The sequence below is a fragment of the Melospiza melodia genome, chromosome 10 (genome assembly GCF_035770615.1).
Source record: "Melospiza melodia melodia isolate bMelMel2 chromosome 10, bMelMel2.pri, whole genome shotgun sequence".
In the NCBI taxonomy this organism is placed as follows: Eukaryota; Metazoa; Chordata; class Aves; order Passeriformes; family Passerellidae; genus Melospiza; species Melospiza melodia.
The window spans coordinates 19279512-19296422 of NC_086203.1; the positions used below are offsets into that span (position 1 = coordinate 19279512).

Below are 16911 nucleotides of genomic sequence, written 5' to 3' on the forward strand. Positions count from 1 at the left end.
CCCTCTGGCTGTTCATCCACCATTAGTGTTTCATTAGCAACTGCCTCAAAATTTTGAGTCCCCTATTTGAGTCTCCTATTAATAATAGCAATTGATCATAAAACAGAATTACAAGCCATATTCTTTCCTTCTCTCTTGCATATACCTCTGGGTCTGTTTGAAGAGTGATTGCTTCCTGCAAACAGCTGCATTGAATTCCCCAGATCCAGCTGATTTGCTCATCCCAGTCCCTCTTTGCACGTGCTTGTGAACACAGAATTCCTCTTTCTTCTCTGGTGGGGAATTGGGCTGCAGTATAGGGGATTATTTTCTGGCCTTCCTGGGTTTTTACTTTGTAGAAACTTGTTGAAAGTGAGCAGAGGTTTGTCCAACCAGAGCCAAGTTCTTCTGCTTGGAAGAGAGAGGCTGCATCCATTCCTGCTTGAAAGCTGGGTGCTACCAGTGTCTGACTAAAGGCTCCCAGCAGTAGAAGGTCAATCAGCAATTGAAACACAGGTTTTGATGGGAAGGGACATTACAGCTCAAGTTCCCATTTGCAAAGGTAAGGGGAACTCATCATTAATCTGGATCACACAGTCATAAAATTTCAGTCTGATTTCAGCAGCAGCAGCAGAATGTCAAGAAGTTCAGCATTTGTTAGAAAAAAAGAATTCTTGCTTTGAGAAGTTCAGAAAAAGGATCAGTGACCTCTAGATAAGGTACGTGAGCAACTACTGTTCTCTCAAAAAAACCCCAAACCAATCCCCAATCCTCTGTTTCAGTTCATCTTGCTTTGCTTTCCAAAAATGGAACTCCAATACATCTCTCTTGGAGGATGTTCTTTTGCTGCAAATCTTGTTCTGATCCAGGGATTTGACATACCATGTTCATAACTTCCAATATTTCTTTATATGAATGAATTGTTAATTTTTTTTTCTTCATCCCTCTAGTTTTTGTTGTCAGCTTTTTAAACAATTTTTAATTTTGCAAATGTGTAGATGCCAGAACAGAACATGTCCTTACAGTTATTACCCTGCTAACATCATATGAATAGACAATAAGCTTTATATCCTGCTCTGGTTTTCTTGTTTGATTGTCTGCCAGAACTTTTTTGGGGGGGGATTCACTGACTTCTAGCTTCTAGATTTAACCTTGTCAATCAAATCACTGTACTCCTCACATCACCCCAGTATGAGGTGCACCCTGTGGTATCTGACTTTGCAATATTGTTTGGTAAAACCACTGGAGGCAGCAGGCCCAAGCAGCAGCCTGTTCCCATCACTGTTCAGCACAGCATTGAAGGAGGTTTTTTTCCCTTTAGGTTTTATAGGGATGGTTCCTGAAGCTTTATTCTGGACTATTGATCATACACTATTGAACAGTAGTGAGAGAAAAGCTGATCCCTCATGCACAATAGGGAAAATATTCATAGTATAATTCCTTCACTTAGTTTTCACAAACTGACAGTTGTTCTACATTATTAGTTAACAGTGATAGTAGTGTAGTGATCGCTTTTATTGGAATGTCATGATTTCCAGAAGTCTTGGTTTAATAACACTAATAAACTCATTTTTTAAAAAACTTTGAAAAGGGAAATTTTATTTTCTAAATGCTTTGACAGGTATGAATTATTTTATATTCTTGAATCTTTTGCTGACTGCTTCCTGTAGATTGTTCTATGATTTGCTTACATCTTAGAATGAAGCAAAGCCAGTCCTTTTCCCAGGATCAGACATTTTACTGTCTTCCCTCAGCCCCATCGTGTTGTTTGCACATTTCTGACACTTCCCTCTCCAAGCATTTCAAATTCCAGGTTGTTCAGTGGCTGAATCTCTCGGTGTGCTCCGTGAGCATCATTCCCAGAGCTGGCTGTGTGCCAGCCCCAAGGCACTGAGGGATGTGGATGTGTGTCCGTGCTGTTCTGGGCTGGTGCTTGCATGTGTGGAGCAGGACATGGGCACTGGTGTTCTGTGGCCACGAGAGAGAGTGGGTGTAATTGAGGTTGTTGGGTAAATGGTTCTCAGCTGTGGGAGTGGAGATGTTGGCAGGGAGAGGTAGTTCCTGTGTTATGTCAGGTGAGACACTGAAAATGCCAATGTGCTGCCAAAGTGTGTCATCCCTTCCTCGTGTCTGATGAACAAATCCAAAGCCTGGGTTAAACTAAAAGCAATGTTTTATTACCTGATCATATTAGTCAGTAAACTGAGACAAAAGAGTGAAGTCATAAATTCATTCTGTTCTATTGGAATAAAATGTAACCAAAAGCTTACCTGTATTTGTTTCAGTGCCCACTGTTGGGACATGGATTTATTTTTTTTAGAAACACCGCACACACACTATGGTAAAGTACTGCCTTCAGTATGGAATGAATTTGCTATTTTAGTCTTTTCATGCTAGATCATTTATGAAGTTTATATTCTATTTATATTTCTTGTAAGGAGTTCTTGCTCTGGAAAATAATTTTATTGAGTATGTCATCAGTTTTGATGTGACAAAACTACTTCTTGTCTTGAATACAGTGGCTCTTTCTTTAAAAATGTTCCAAATATGCAATATGTCTTTTGGGATGAATAAATGGTAAAAATTATGAGAATAAATTTACATCACAACAGAAAGCTGATTTGTATTGTACATAGTCTTTCATTCAGCCTAACTCCAAATTTCAGCATCCCCAACTTCTGAACCTGCTACACTCTGCTTTACTGGGATAGAAGACAAGTTGCTAATTAATGAATTTATTAAAACTGATTTCAAACTTGGAATCTATTTACCTGTTTACTTTGTGCAAATGGGATTTGCAGCCACATGACCTTCCCTCCTCTGTGTGACATGGTAAAGCTGGGCTCCAACAGGTCTGAACCCAGGGAGGGAAGGGCTGGAGCACGGGGTAGGAATGCAGCCTTGGTTTGTGCAAGAGTCAAGTGGGTTTAGTGGTGAGACATCCTCAGGGGAGCAGTCACTGATCATCCTTTAAGAAAGACCAACAATCCTACAGTATTTTATCTTTACTGTAAATCAAAGGGAATTCTGGAGTTCTGTTTCAGTGCTGACTCAAGAAAAGGACATTCAGTGAGTCACTCACATAATTTCAGCAAGTTTGAGGAAGGAAAGTCTCCTCCCTGTTTGGAGACTGTGTGGTTTGGATCCCACCCCAGGGTGCAGTTTAAGTACACATGGCTTCACTCCAGGCAGGCAGTAAGTCCTGGTGTAAGACCCAGGTAACTTAACTCTTCTATTTTTCAATTTAAAAAGTTAAAGTCAGAATTGGCATTAAAACATTCTTCCAGATGCAGTAGATGGTTGGGGGGAAGGAAGCCTAAAAAGGTGATAAATATATCTGCTGCTCTTCATGGGACGTTCCTGGTAGCACTTGATGTGTTACAAGTTTGTGTTGAATTCCTGTCTCCCAACACCAGTGCAGAGCTTCTTCCTTAGACCCTGAATGAGTTTATTCCTGAGTAATGCTACAGGTAAAAGGGAGTGATAAAGTTTGCTCATTTCTAAAGGTGCAGTATCAATATTCCAGGCTCACTGGGTGTGATATTCAAGGCATTTGGTGTTTCTGTTTTAAGTGCAGCAGCCACAGCTGACTGGCAGTTTTTCTGTTGCAGAGCCTGACTGGAATCCAACTGTAGCTGCCATTGTAAGACACACTTATTGTTCTTTTTTTATTTTTTCCATTTTGTAATTATTGCAGTGACACATAAGCAAAGACATAGCCTGCAGCAATTTCTCTGTCATTTTTTAATTGCACTTCCAGCCTTGGGTTGGCCAGGTGTTGGTGTGGCTGTGCTATATATTGCATCCTTCCCCTGCAGACTTCCCTGAACTGTAATTTTTCTTTAGAAGAATTATGTCCCAGCCAATCATAAATAAATAAATATGATCATATTATAAATATTAACATTAAATATTAACACTCTCTCATATTATTACTTTACATGATTGCCTTTGCAGCAAGTGAGGGTGTGCCTTAGCACATCCATGCCCTTGTTCAGGAGGATGTTTAGTAGACAAATACAAAAAAAATTCTGGTGTCTTATATGGTGTGTCTCATTTGAAATCTACTGAGTGGTAAAAAATCATTTACCTCACAGTGATGTTTCTTCCAGTAATTGAAAAACAAATACTGGAAGAATTCCATCTGAATGAGCCCTTCTGGGATGTTTCTTTGGTGAGAACTGAATTGCTTTGTCAGATATGTAGGATGTTGCATCTGCTTGGAATGTGAGCCTGTGAGACATCCCTGCTACTGAATGACTGCCTTAGATGGGCAGGGAAATATATCAGGGAAATCTTTGGTGTAAGTTTGTCAGGATGGAAGATGAGCCACGGTGTTGGCAGAGATAATTCTCAGCTGAGGCACCTCAGTCCTGCTCGTGTGCACGTGGACTCACTAACAGTGGTGTTCATCTGGTTCATTTAATGCAAATTGTTTCCCGTTCCCATGAAATACATTTCACTGGAGATTATTCAAACATGGTAAGTTTTCAATTGTAAAATAGAGAACAATAATTGTGTATTTAGTCATATTCTGCAGCTGTGTGGCTTAATGCTTTAATTTCTTGGACTTAATACCTCAGTGCAATCCTGCTAGCTCAGACACTCCTCAGAAAACCGCTGTGTTATTCTTTAAATTTTGAGGGCATTTTGGAGTCCTTCAGTCCTTTTGGTTGTGAGGATCCTCTGAAAATATAAAGTCCTAGCTGTGTGATGTGAAGGTCGCTTCCTGCAGCCTCTGAAGTGCAAGTTTGGGAAGCAGTGGGTTTGTGCTGATGAGTGTGGCTATAGGTGTCCATGGCCCAGGTGTGAGCAGCCCTCTCCTCTTCAGGAGAAAAGAGGATGATGAGTCAGGGCAGAGTCACATCCTGTTAGCACTGCCTGCAAACACCAGCACTTCACTCTTCCTGCTCCTCATACTGAAAGCTGAGAAGCCATAAAAAGAAGCTCACTGATGAGTGAGAAAGGCCAGTCCTTCACCATTTGTGGCTGCCCAGTCTTGCATGCAGGAATCTCCCCTGCTCAGAAGCAGCTCAGGCTCAGCTCCGTGTCCAGGGAGGTCTCAGGGTCAGGAGGGCTCTTTCATGGCTGTGTCTGGTGCTGCAGAGCCAGGCACACACAATGGCCTTGCCTCCCTGCAGCTGAGAGCTGCTCTCTGCAGTCCCAGGCTGGGGTGGTTTGTTGTGCTCTGGCTGCTGCTTTACAGTGCTGGCACTGCCTCCGGGTCTGCAGTGTCCAGAGTGGGACAGGGCTGAAGCCCAGCACGGGCTGCACCCATCTGAGCAGGCTGTGCACGCCCACCAGTGAGTGCAGTGTCTGTCTGTCTGTCTCCTGCATCTCAGTGTGCTCTGCTCTGCCCTGTGGGGCTGGCTTTCAGCTGGACTCCAGCATACATGGCAACAGATGGACTTAGCTTGGATATTGGGGATAAATTCTTCCTGTGAGGGTGGTGAGGCCCTGGCACAGGTTGTCCAGAGAAGCTATGGATGTCCCATCCCTGGGAAGTGTCCCAGGCCAGGCTAGATGGGGCTTTGAGCAACCTGGTCTAATGGCAGGTATCCCTGCCCATGGCAGGGGGTTGAAGTGAAATTATCTTTAAGGTTCCTTTTCAGTCCAAACTGTGCAATGGTTCTGGGGCAGGTCAGCTCAGCTGTTCAGAGCAGGTTCTAGTTAGACCAAGGTTGTGGGTTTGGTCCCTGTATGGCTCATTCAGGAGTTGGGCTCAATGATCCTTGTGGGTCCCTCCAACTCAGACTGTTCTGTGATCAGTTTGTGTTTCACAGTGCACATTCCGTGACCAGCAAAGCTGTGTTTGCATGGATTTCTGAATCCAGTGGTCATGGAGCAGAAACAAGCTGGTGTAGCAGAGCAAGGAACTCCACTTATCCATACATTCCGGTTGAGTGGGATGAAGCTTTGTGCTTCTCAATGCATTTTAACAGGACAGAGATTTAGATAAAGGTGTTTTAAGCTTTTAAAATTCAGTGTGTGAGAAGGGTGAAGTTGGAGTTGCCATTTGTGATGTGTTCTGTGTGCACAGATCTCTGCTGAGGCATCTTAGTTTGAAAGAGGGTGTTTAAAAACCTTCCCCAAATATATTGGCTGCCTCCCAATAACTTTTTACCTGGCATTGAAGCTGGAGAGGATTTTTTCTTTTGTTTCTGTGCTGCGTTGCTTAATGCATGCAAAACTGACTTGTTTTAAGCAGGGCTCTTCTACTAACAGCTTGAGACTTAAATCACCAATTCCAAATACATTTCAAAACATGTTTTGTGGTGGAAAATACTTCCCCTACAGCCTTCTTGGGGGTGTCCTTGCTGGTAGTTGCTGCTTCTGTTTTTCCTCAAATATGTCAGGGTGGTTTTGCTGAAATAAATTGTCACCCTCAGAGCATAAAGGCCCTGGTGGCCGTGTTGTCCCTGAGCATGGCTCCCCAGCAGCCCTGAGCTGGATGTTGGGCTGGTTTTGGTTTCCTGGACAATAAACCCCTGGCCTGGCCTTTATCAGCATGAGGGGTGGCAGGAGCCTGCAGGAGGAAGGTCCAGGTGTCTTGAGAGGAAGGAAATGAGGGGAAACCAGCACGTTTTGGGCAATGTTCCCACACAATGCAAGGGAGAGGCATGGGGTAGGGGGCACATCAGGAAGGGAAGGGTCAATGGGTCAGGGAAGGGTGTTCCTGGGTTGACCACAGAGGGGAAAAGTACTTTTCCAGCCTTGAAAGAGCATCCCCATCCTCTGCTGGTGTCTGCTGCCTGTTCCCTGAGCCAGGGTGTGGTGGAGAGCCCCAGTGGCTGCCTGGGGCAGGGGGAGCTGCCCTGTGTGACCCTGGGGCAGTGAGAGGGAAGGTGCTGGTTAATGTTTGACACACTGTGCAGGAAAGGGGCCTCAGAGACAATGTCTGCCTTCCTGCCCTGTGCCTGAACCTTGTGGGAAGCCTGCTCCATTCTTCTCCCCTTCCTGGCACTGACCCCTGGGGCTGCTGTGACCTGAGGCTTCCTGTCACCCCTGCAGGGCACCTTCCTCCAGGAGAGCCAGGTCCATGGGCTTCCCTTGCCCCAAATGCACAAGATTTCTCCTGCCTATTCCAACAGGAGGGTGACCTGGAGCTGTGTTTGCAGCACTGAGCAGGTGGACAATAAAAGAGCTGCCAGGGGATTTGAACTGGTGTCCAGGAAGCCAAGTCTTTGGTCTGGGCAGTCAGAGCTGCAGGAAAGGTGGTGGGATGGGGTTTGGTGGAGATGACATTGCAGAATGCAGCTGGGTACGCTGCCAGGGGGCACAGTGCCACTGCAGGGTGGGCAGAGCCCCTGCTGGAGCTGGGTACACTGCCAGGGGGCACAGTGCCCCTGCAGGGTGGGCAGAGCCCCTGCTGGAGCTGGGTACGCTGCCAGGGGGCACAGTGCCCCTGCAGGGTGGGCAGAGCCCCTGCTGGAGCTGGGTACGCTGCCAGGGGGCACAGTGCCCCTGCAGGGTGGGCAGAGCCCCTGCTGGAGCTGGGTACGCTGCCAGGGGGGCACAGTGCCCCTGCAGGGTGGGCAGAGCCCCTGCTGGAGCTGGGTACGCTGCCAGGGGGGCACAGTGCCACTGCAGGGTGGGCAGAGCCCCTGCTGGAGCTGGGTACGCTGCCAGGGGGCACAGTGCCCCTGCAGGGTGGGCAGAGCCCCTGCTGGAAGCAGCTCTGCTGGCCCAGGTGCCAGGACTTGTGTAGGGCACAGTGGAGGGTGCACCTGAGCCTGGCTGCATCAGGAGAAGGTAAGAGCTGGGAATTCCTTTGTGCTGTAGCAAGAATGGCAGTGGTGCCAGCAGTCCCCTGGTCTGTCTTGCCTTGGCTAAACTGTGTCCTAGGAGTGAGATGCCTTTGATGCATCTGTTGCCTCATCGTTGCCTCATCCATGGAGCTTGGCTTGAGCCATCCCTATGGCTGAGAGACAAAGATCCTTTTACAACTTAAAAGAATCTTTGTTCTAGTTTTGTTTTGTCTAATTCTCACTTGTGTATAACAATGTACATGATCTATATGGAAAAAATTATCTTCACTTAAATGTCGCTTTCTCTATACACATGCCAGTGGAAAATGCTTCATTGATACTTCCTACAATCCTGCAGACCCAGACAATGCAGTTCTCAGTACTGTTTCAATCTAAATTACTGACAAATAAAATAGTTTGTTAATTTTACCAGAAGCAGATGTCAACTTTCTAGCCTTAAAGCAAAAAAACCCACAAACCAACAAAGCCCCCAAAACAAAAGGAAAAAAACCTTTAGACTCAGTGTGTGGCCTAAAGGCAACCATCCCTGTGCCTGTGCTGCTAATTGGGCCCTGCCTGTCACCCTCATTAGCCCTGGGGCTCTGGGGCTCTGCTGAGAAGGAACAGCCCCCTTACAGGGCATTGCAAGAGTTGTTCATGATGTCTCTCTGTGGGAAGAAAAATTCAGCTCACACCCTGTAAGTCCAAACTATAAGGTAAAAATAATCCCTTTCTATTCTCTCCTAAACAGAACTGCTCCTGGAAAGCAGAAACAAACCCTAGTAATTGCTCTATGTCCCTGGAGTCCTTAACAGAGCATCTGCAGACATGACAGGAACACGACCTGCTCCGGGATCCCTGCAGTTTCAGCCTTGGCAGAGATCAGTTCATGCCTTCCTGTTTCAGTGCTCTGTGTGTGCCCGCTGCTGTGGCACTGCAAAGAAGATGACTTTATTTTCCTGCTGCAAAGAGGTTGAAATCTTAACATCCTGAACATATGGAAGGAGAGTTTTCTCTGACTGTCAAAAATCTCATAAAATGTAAGCTGGGGGGAGAGGGGAGGCCACGTGCATGCTCAATGTTCAAGAAAAACTTATTTGTGCTCAGTGTAATGACAATATTTTTCAGTTGCAACTCTCCTGTGCATAAGTTTAATCTCCCTACTGTGGACAGAGTGAGAGCAATGAGAGCTACATCACTTTTAACATGGCCAGTTTTCTAAGAACAAAAGAAATCTGTGTCAAGTATGTGATTTGGGTCATTTTTGCACCTTTTTTTTTGGTCTGTGATTCTATTTATGCCCTGGCCGGTTCTTCCACTCCCCAGCCTTGAAAGAAAGTACTTGTGGTTGATAACTAAGAGCAAAGAGACTGGTTTCCTAGATCTGATCTGAGCACCATTGCCTTTATTTATGTAAACAGTGACATCATCTTCTATTGCAGAACGGGAACCCTGAACAGTTACAGGAGAGCAAATTTGGGAAGTGTCCTTATGAGACAAGTATGATTCATCTTCAGATGTGTACATTTAAGAAAGATGCTGTATCCTGAGTCAGATAAGTTCTGTGTATCTGACTTTACTCCAGCTCAAACTGTCATGTATTAGCAAAAATTAATCACTTTTTTTTTCCTTTTAAACTATTTGAAAAGTGGTGCTTGCAGCCTGCTGGGAGTGTTCAGAGCAGCAGACTCAGCTTTTTTGTCCCCTTTCAGCTTCTCCAGAAATCTGCTTTTGCACTCCTCCAAAAGCCTTTTGTGAGTGGTGCCTGACCCATCCAGTGACAGTAAGGGCTGCCTTGTTCCTGGGATTCAGTGTCAGTCAGCCAGGGCATGGTGTTCAGGGCATGCTGAACTGCCAGTAGAGCACCTGGTTCCCTTCTGGGGGAGTTTGCTGGTGTCTGTTAGAAAATCCCACCACAGCCATGGTCAGTCTCTTCTCCATCACACAGTGTGGGGAAATATGCATCCTTTCTGGCCAGAGCTGGAAAAAGCAAAACCATAGAGCACAGTATGGCTGAGCTGCTGCCAGGGGTGAACATCTGCTCTACAGCTTGTCATTCAGCTCTCAAAGACATCCAGTGAGCAGCCAAGAGCTCTGGCCTGGCTGGGTTCCTGCATCTGCTTTATACCTGAATGGGAAATCACTCTCTCCAAAGGGAAGGGTTGCAGATTGGCAGGCTCCACCTCTGTGCCAGCTGCACATGAGCAGCAATGCATGGACCTGCCTCTGGGAGAGAGAAAACCCTGCTTTTCCTCATCTGGATTTTCTGTGCCATATTCACGGAGAAGAACTGCTCCTGTAGTGAATCACCATGAGGGAAGTAGACAAAAGCTCCCCATTTCCTAGCACCTGCCCTGCTGCAGGGACATGTGTCTGTGCCTCTTCTTGCTGTTAGGAAGTGACTACATCTGTGCTGGTCAGGCAGGGACAGGAGGCTGAAAGTTCTTTGGGTTGGCTTGGTTTGTTTGTTTGTTTAGAAATTAACAAGTGTTTAGCAAGCATTAGTGATTGTTTCCAGTGAATTTGCTTTTGTCCCCTTGGCCTCGTGTCATGGGACAGGCTGGAGTTAAAAGCTGTGGGACACTGGGAGGTGCCATGGCCCAGTGTCCCCCAGCCTTGTCCCAAACCAGAGACCCTCTGTCCTCTCTGAATTGTTTCCTCCGTGAATGAAGGCAAATGTTGCATTACAGGGGCAGAACATTATTTCCCCAACCTTCCTTGTCTAGAATCTGTTGCCACTTTTCCTTGGCTTTAAGCCTGGGCTGGCTCAGCAAACCCTTGGTTCAGATTCCTGATTCCTCTGCTCTGCTCGGTGCCTTTTCCCGTTGTCCCCATCAGCCTGGGCTGGCCCTGCCAAAGGCTCTGGTGCTGCCCAGCTGCTCTGGGGAGGTCACCAGCTTGCTTTTCATGGCTTCTGCCAGGTTTCACATCTCTAATGCCTGAGTTTCACACTTAAATTTGAGGAAGATCCCATCTGAAGGTGTTGTGGCTTTCCAGCTCCCTGTGGGATGGGTGACTCCCTGATGGCACTTTGTGCTTTGTTTTGAGCTTACCAAGTGTCTTCACCCTCATCTCAAAGCAGCAGCTTTATAAAACCAGCTGACAGAAGGGAGATGGTTTGGGGCATCTCACAAACATGCACCAGTTCCTCACTGGGGCCAAATTACAGCAGGGCCCCAAAGAGATGCTCAGTGTGCCCAGGGCTCAGGGCTGCTGCCCTGGCTGACATGCAGGGCAAGCAGCTTTCACTCCTCCTGCTTCCAGGAAGGTGAGGAGATCTGGACCAGTTTGGGAGAAGCTGATGCTCATTTGGAGAAGATTTTGGGTGCCACCTTCATGTGATGATTCTCAGGCATATCCTTGAGATACCATTTATCCAGAAGATTTGCTGTGCCTGGTAACTTTAGGGATGTGTGTTTCTTGCCTGGTCTTACTATGATCCTGGTGAGCCATCTGGAAATTTCATCCAGTGATTACTCCAGGATCTGGAAGACCTTTTGTAACTACTAATCCCAGAAACAGATTTTTCCTTCATCCTGTCTGTCAACACAGCCTTTAACTTATTTTTATGGGCTTCAGCACATGTTTGAAGCATCACTGCCTTAGGATACAATTTATTTTTTCCAGAGTATCTCAGTTCTCCTTATATCTACTTATAGCACTTTCTGAGGAACAGCTGTTTTGTGGGTATTTATTAGGATCTTCTGTGTCCTTCAAAACTTGACACATCTGTTTCACACCTAGAACAGGACTCAGTGTGACTTAGCATGCCATGAACAAGAGATCCTAGGAAATTATGCTTTTTGGTGCCTCGTATTTTGCTGCAAAAAAATTGAGTCATGTTTTCATTGGTAAGATGTGATAAATATTTCATTAAAAATATTGATGCAATTAAAGCAAGGGGGGGGGGGGTAAAGCAAAAAGACTAATCTAAGATAACTGGTGCCATGCTAGATTCTTGGTATTTTGCCCCCTTTTTTTTTTTTTTGTGTCTTGCCCTCTGGCTCTTGTTCACCCACCAAAATAACTCATGGATGAATTTTGCTGTATGTGTCTTAACTGCTCTGTGGAGGGAGTGGGATATGCAGGCAGGAATCCTGTGTGCAGGAAATGCTGTTTAATGGAGTGCCATCAGTGCTGGGGATTTGGGAAGGTCTGTGTTGTCATCCTGCCTGGAACCATGGCCCTGTTTCTGCTAGAACATAAGGGCCCAGGCAGAGGGTCAGAGAAGCTCCTGGAGGAGCCTGCAGGACACATTTCCCATGGCTGGAGCAAGGCAGAGTGAGGAGAAGAGGAAGAGTCTGTGTGTGTGTGCACAGCCCAGTGAGGGGCTCACTGCAGGTTTGCTGTGTGCCTGGTGTAGAGCACAGACTCCTTGTGTAAAGCCACCCTCTGCAAGCCAGCAGTGATGCAGGGGGAGCTGCCTCCTTTCCTCTCTTGGTAAGGAAGAATTCTCAAAAAATGCTTTTACATTTCTTGGGAACAACAGAAAAGCTTGACCTAATTGCTGTTCTGTATGCCCATGGCTTCTGAAAGGCCCAGCAGGACATAAAACCACCAGTTACCAGTTCTGATTTTTGCCAGAACTTCAAAGTGTTTCCTTTTATGCAGTAATCTTAAAACTAGTCCAAGAAAACACTCACACCATTACTTACATATTCCAGTTGTGCCACCAATACGGAAATGTAAATTATTATATTTCCCACAGGCAAAGCTTCCATCATTAGTTCAACTTGATGGTCTTCTGCTTGCTGGTAGGGAAGATACAGCTCCTTTCCATGGGCTGAGAAATGGCTGCAGCTCAAAGCTGAGCCAACAGGGATGATTGATGGACTAAAAAAATAGGACCTTAATATAGTAATCCAAGTCCTATTTAGACTTTAAATGTTTTTTAATATAGTCATATGCTTCTCTGGAAAAGAAGCTTCTCATGCATCATTTAATAAATGTTTTGTTGTTTTACTGTTTGAGATTACAGTTCCCATCTTTATCCCTTGTGCATCATGCCCAGACTTCATCAGTAGAGACAAAAGCTTGTGATTAAAAGCAAAATTAGTCAGGTAGGACCCAGTCCTATCCCCTAAGTCTTAGTCACTTCTTGGAAGCTTTGTAATCTGTGCCAGTGTGGCCTGTGTGATCTGGCAATGTGTTTATTTTGTGAGCGAGGCCATGGCACAGGGTTCATTCATGTGTGCTCAACAAGCCATGGCTGCTCTGCTCCAGAGATTATAACCAAATAATATCAAGGAATTATGAAATTGAAAGGGACATGGGTTGTTTTTTTTTTTTTTTTTGGTCAGGTTGTACCGGGACTTTCTTGCTAAGTGCAGTTTTGTGGGCAGAGTCTGAGGTATTTATTTTTTCTGCTGGAGTGACCTCCCTGCAGCACTTGAGCTTGCAGCCAAGGCAAGGCAGGTTTGTCCCTTGGCCACTGGGCCCAGGAGAGCCCCAGCAGATGCACCAGGTCCTGGTCAGGAGGAAGCCCTGGAATGCCAAACAGCCACCAGGGCCAGCAGATCCCATCATGCTCAAAGTGGTTTCAATGACTACAGGATGTGTGGTCAGAAATGAAGAGGTTGTTCAGGAATCATTTAGATGGAGAGAAATCCTCCTGCTTAAGGAAATATCCTGCTGAGTTTCTCCTGGAAAATAATTTGATGTGTAAAGTTGTATCTTTTCCAGATTATGAAGGATGGGATTTAAGAGAGAAGTGTCTAATTCTCCAAATTTAGAAAGCATGTGGGCCTCAAGCTCTTTTCCCAGTTGGAAAATTTGCTGTTAAGAAAAGGAAATAGATTTTTATAAGCAATATTTAATTCAAGCATTTGACTAATTCTCCTGCTGCAAAGCTTTTAGGTCAAATTCTGATTCATTGATGTGGATCTGGAATAAAAGGGATTATTAGAGGAACTGGACTCTGAAGTTAGGAAAACTTGGGTTTCTTGTTCACTTTTTCCTACTCATAAAATGTATTTTTACCCTATGTTTCTATTTTAAGTGTTGTAGGGAAACTTGCTCCTACGTGTCCGTCTTTGCTCTTTTTCTGCCCATTGTCATCAGCTCTGCATGGGTGTGTTCCATTTTTCTGTTGCAGAAAGGGATCCTGATCATTCTGGACATGACATTGTTGTACAAATGCTGGGAATTTCTACATTTTTTCCATTAGGTTAGAGAATGGAAAATGGGTGGTTTATTATTCTTATTACTCATTAAAAGTATGTGTTAAAACAGTGCCCTGTTTCACAATGTGATGTTCTGCAGTAGCTCAGGGCCTGAGGGAAGCCATGTCCAGCACCTTCCTTTTGTTTCTGCATGTCTGTGTATCCACAGAAGTGTTGTGCTCAGGATTCCTACAGGGATCACTTCTGAAAGCTTTTCATCTGGCATTAAGGTCATTCTCCCTCTGTCTGTCCTTGCCATTTCTCTGTGGTGTGTGTGACCCTCAGCTCCTGTTGTCCACAATCCCACTCTCTCTCAGCTTCCAAAACCTTCCCATTTCCCAGAGTGAGTACTCTCATTCCCAGGTCTCAGAGACATCAATCCAATGTCATTTACAGTATCCTGTAACACCAGTTGTGAGTGTTTTTTGTTTTCTGTGTTCATAAAGCAGCTACAATGAGTCTGTTGGAGGAGCCAGGTCTGCATCCCACCCTGGCTCTGGTGCTGTGGAGTTGTGATGGATGTACTGCTTTCAGAAATGCAGCAAACAGCATTGCCAAACCCAGTGGTTTATCTGGGGCCATCCATGTGCTCTGGGAAAAACAGCTCATCCTGGGAGAAAAGAATGATGGGGGGTTTCCCTCAGTTTCCAGTAATTACTTTCAGAGTAATTATGTTGCTCGAAAGAAAGAGCTGCTGCTTGTCTTGTGAGAAAAAGGAGATAAGAACAAGGAGGTTAAATGTGACAGCTCTTTGGGATACCAGCCCTGCCGGTGCTCCAGAGAGAGGAGAGCACAGTGGTGATGAGCAAATTCACCTTGGGGCAAGAATTAGTCAGGTGGGAGGTCCCCACTAGATTGAGGGTGTCCTGGGAGGTCTCCTGGAACAGGGAGAAAAGAAGGGGCTTGGCAAAGCAGAGGACCATGTCATTTTTCTCTCAGTTTTCACCATGTAATTCATGCTTTGCTCTGTAAAGCACTGTGATATAGTTTGTATACATTATGTAAAATAAGTTGTATTCTATTATATTGAAGAACTACAAATATAAATAAAAACAAAGGATGGAGTAACGTAGCTGTGTGGTAACTGGACCCCCAGTCCCCAGTTGCACTGCTTGTCCAATTCCCCAAGTCTGTGGTTGCAGATCTCCGCCATCCCTGGAATTATTTAGGTGTTTTCCACATGATGATAAATGTTAAATACAGACTGTCCTGGGTGAAAAGGGAAGCCTGGATCAATTTCTGTTCACATCACTCTCCAGGAGAGCCTGTCTCCACCATCCCCTGCTCTCCTGCTGCTTGTGGCATTGTGCAGCTCTTCTGTTCAGGAGTTTTAAGGAATAATTTTTAACTGTGCTTCATTTCTTTGCAGTTGGAAAAGCTCTAATACATCTCCAGGCACAACTGACACATGGGCCCTTTAGAAGTAATGCTGTTGGTAATGGGACAGCATGTGGCAATTTGTGATCTAGGGAAAGCAAAACCCCAACTCTGCAGAGTCTGAGTGGGAGGGAGGTGAGGATGGCTCTCAGCACTTCAGATGGGCAACTTGCTATTGCAGAAATTGGAATTTTGGCCCAAAAATGCCAAGGGGAATCTTTTATGGGAACAAAGGTGTATGTTGTAAGCTGCCTGGCAGCAGGACGAGATCTGCTTCTGCATTTCACCCCGAGGAGCAGCAGCAGCAGCATCCCGAGCCGCGGCAGCGCTTCGGGAACCGGGCGAGGGCCGCGAATCGCAGCGAGGGCCGCCGGTCCCAGCGAGGGCCGCGAATCCCGGCGAGGGCCGCCAGTCCCAGCGAGGGCCGCCCGTCCCGGCGAGGGCCGCCAGTCCCAGCGAGGGCCGCGAATCCCAGCGAGGGCCGCCAGTCCCAGCGAGGGCCGCCAGTCCCAGCGAGGGCCGCCAGTCCCAGCGAGGGCCGCCCGTCCCGGCGAGGGCCGCCCGTCCCGGCGAGGGCCGCCCGTCCCAGCGAGGGCTGCCAGTCCCAGCGAGGGCCGCGAATCCCGGCGAGGGCCGCCAGTCCCAGCCAGGGCCGCCAGTCCCAGCCAGGGCCGCCCGTCCCGGCGAGGGCCGCCAATCCCAGCGCTGCCGGGCCCGGGGGGAGCTCGGGCTCTCGGCTCTGCCAGGGAGGTCAGCACAGGGGGCTCCCGGCAAAATCCTTCTGCACGGTGGGAATTTCCCTCTTGAGCGACTGCTGCACTTTTTAACTGGAAGATTAATGGAAGGGGGCCGTGGAAAGGGCCGGAGTGCCGGAATTAGTTGATTAGTCTCTGAGCAAGCATGCGGTGAGTCACCGGCAGCGCTTCCTGCGCGCTGAGGCTGGGCCTGGAGCTCTCCCAGCCATCGACCGGCGCTGGGAACTCGCGGCACCGCATGCTGCGACTGCGGGCTGCTAATGCTATAAAACAAAACTAATCTAGATTAATTACGCTGCACATGTTATTCATCTATAATCCCGCTCCTTGGACTCCTTCCCTCCCAGCAGAGCTCCCCATTGTTTTCTGTTCCTCTCTTAAGGTGTCCTTGACTTCCTTTGGGTTTCTCCATTTTTTCCGAGGGCTGGGATGACAAAGCTGCCTGGTTGGCAGCACAGCACAGCTCTGCCCGTTCACCTGGGGCAGCCCCATGTCTGTGTATGTGGAGGCATAAACAGCCAGTCTGAGCTTCATTTGGCTTTGCTGGGTCACCAGCAGTGCCCTGTGATGGCAGTGAGGTGCTGCAGCACAGCAGGGTCGGTGGCTGGAAGTGCTCCTGGTCATAGCATCATAGAATATCATAACTTGGAAAAGACTCAGTCCAGCTCCTGGCCCGGCACAGGACAACTTCAGGACACCACAAATGATGGTCCTGGTAGGGGATGCACACAGGATGTGTCTGTTTCCATGATGTTACAAAGGTTTCTTGCTACCTCTGACAGAAATTGGTTGAAAATGAAATCCAGCCATTCAGGGGACCAGCCTGTAACTGCAACCAGTTCTTACTCTGAAGCAGAGCCTAGTGTCAAACCAGTTGTCTTCCTCACATGG

General features: G+C 46.8%; 1 protein-coding gene across 1 annotated transcript in view; it reads left to right on the forward strand.

The window, feature by feature from the left end:
* Nucleotides 1–14956, forward strand: part of SLMAP (sarcolemma associated protein) — a 90425-nt gene extending 75469 nt beyond the window's left edge. Inside the window, exon 24 of the mRNA XM_063164702.1 lies at nucleotides 8479–14956. The gene's annotated coding sequence lies outside the window, so the exon portion shown is untranslated. The remainder of the gene's footprint in view (nucleotides 1–8478) is intronic.
* The last annotated feature ends 1955 nt before the right edge of the window (nucleotides 14957–16911 follow it).